Source organism: Elaeis guineensis, chromosome 11, assembly GCF_000442705.2.
Source record: "Elaeis guineensis isolate ETL-2024a chromosome 11, EG11, whole genome shotgun sequence".
Taxonomy (NCBI): Eukaryota; Viridiplantae; Streptophyta; class Magnoliopsida; order Arecales; family Arecaceae; genus Elaeis; species Elaeis guineensis.
The window spans coordinates 28,943,721-28,946,349 of NC_026003.2; positions in this window are offsets into that span (position 1 = coordinate 28,943,721).

Below are 2,629 nucleotides of genomic sequence, written 5' to 3' on the forward strand. Positions count from 1 at the left end.
AGCCCCACGCCCTCATGATATGCATGAGATATCTCCATGCTGAAACCACCCACGCACAATTGATCAAGAAAAAGAGAGTTTATGGTGTGAAAAAGAAGAGGAAGAGAGTCTTCCATGAGCATGATAAAGGAAGAAGAGTCTTTCATCTTGTGCATGGAAGAAAAAGAAGAAAGATTCTTGTTAGGCATGAAAGAAAGAAGTGTTCTTTCTTGGGCTAATAGATCTCTAATGTAGAGACCTTATGCATGGATTCTAGAAAGAAAAAGAGAGAGTCTCTTTGTTCTTCATCCCCCTTTTCTTTCTCCTCTTCCTCTTCTTCTCCTTATTCTCTAAGAGAGTCTGAGAGAAACGATAGAGATCAGCAACATCAACCATTAGGAGGTGGCTTCTGCAAGGGTGCTAGCACCCCGATGAAGCAATAGATCTCTGATCGAATTCGAAGACTTTATGTGGATACCCGTAGAGGTCGGAAGCATGTGTAGCTGATTGAGAACCTCAGAGTATACTATGACCATCAACTGCGGAGATCATCGATCCATGTAAAGGTATGGAGATCGAATCTCTGATTTTATTTATTTTTTCTATCACATTTTAGATCAAATGCTTTCATGTTCATATGATAGATCCTAGGTGGTTAGCAAATTAGATCTGATAGATATTATATTAAAATAGTTTTAATCTGAATTTATTTTCTACTGTAACTAGATTAGATCTAATGAAAGTTTTAAAATGCATGCATGTAACCACCTGAAAATCTAGCAAATGCATCAATATAAAGATCAAAGACCTATGAGTGAGGAGATAGTAGAGATTATTGTTTGTGAATCTTACGAATATGTTGTAGATTTATTGTCATTGTATTCAATGAATCATTACTAAATCGATGATTGTTATATGTTGCAGCAACAGCTTCATGAATGTATGGCAGCTAGACAAACACCTAATATAACAAAGCATGAGATTGCTTCTGATGATCTTTACTTAAAAATTTTTGGATGTCAGAGACATGGACGAGTTTGTATGGTAGGAAAGGGTGTAGCATCTAGTGATATATGGGGTAAAACAAGTTGTTTAAGTACATAAGGAATGCTACATAGGATAGAGAAAAGCTTCAGAAAGTGGAGAAAAAGTTGAGCATTATAACTCAAAAGAATATTGATTTGGAGGATAAATATTTTCAAGCACAAGCTGAGTTATTTTCAATGCAATAAATTATAGAGAACTTATAAAAGCAACATCATCAAAATTCCCAATTTGATGGATTGAATGGCCTACCATTTCATACCACATAGGTACACAATAATGGATTCAAATATAAAAATTATTTTAAATCTGAAAATAATGTTTCACCTTTTATTTGAAAATTTTGTATGGGTAAATGATGTATGTAGTGATCCTAAGGGCTCACCGATACATCCAGTTGGCTTATCATCATCAAGTCAATTTATTCTAGCACATCAGATAATATTTGATTGATAAATATTTATGGATAATTTTCTAATGACATATAATTATAATAGTTTCTATGATTTGATGTAAGAGAAAAGACAAAATCCACAATATAAAATAATTTATCTAATGGCATTGTAAGAGAATTAATATAGTTTAGTTGTACTATTATTCTTAAGATCTATAATTTACATTATAATCGCATTCATATTATCCTGTTACTAACTTATGGTTGCCGTTGTCCTGTAATTTATTTCTTTTCTACTATTATTTTTTATAAACCTAATATTACCTGTTAACTTCTCATAAAAATAGTTAGTTACTTGCATAGTTTTAATAGTTTTTTCTACTTTCCTAGTTTCTATAGGAAAATATTTGAATTATTGTATGAAATTTCAATTCAAGTATCTTTCAGAGTTGGTAGGGATTAATATATTAATTTCTTGATTGCTTAATTGCTGAAACTTGATTTTATTGCATACTTTTTCAAATTGTGTACTTTAGAGTTAGCTATTCATGCTTGTTAAGGAACCATCAATTTTAATTCTTTATTTAACTGAAAAGAAATTAAAATAAAAGAATAAGGTCCCAACCAGCTCATACCATCAAGGTAAACTAATCATCCTCTACTACTTCTTACTTAAATTTATTAGATATAATTTAATCATATTTTGATATTTATTTACCTGGAATTCATAAATATTGATAAACAAAAAAAATTTATTTTTAGGATGAAAATGATATTATCTTGAAGAGTTCTAGATGGCCGCATATAACTGAGGTGGCACGTGAAACTCATATAAGTAAAAATCTAGCTAAGATAGTAGGGAGTACTACTTTGGGGCCCGAATTTTGGGAGATCTATATTAGTATTGTAAGGGTGCAAAGTAAGCCTCTAATCATGATTGATGAACCATAGAAAGTAATTAATGATGCTATTGGGTCCACAGCCACGTGGCCTTCTATTTGTATACATCTTACAGTTTATTACCATTCTTTTTAATTAACTATTATTACATTTTACATATTATGGATTTTTGAGCTAATTATGATTTTATCTTTTTTTTGCAGATTGAACTTATCGACAAATGATGAGTGCATGACCCTTATTGATTATGTACTTTTTTATTTTATGTGACTATGATTAGAGAGATTTTCTCTCATCAAAATCTTGAAGTAC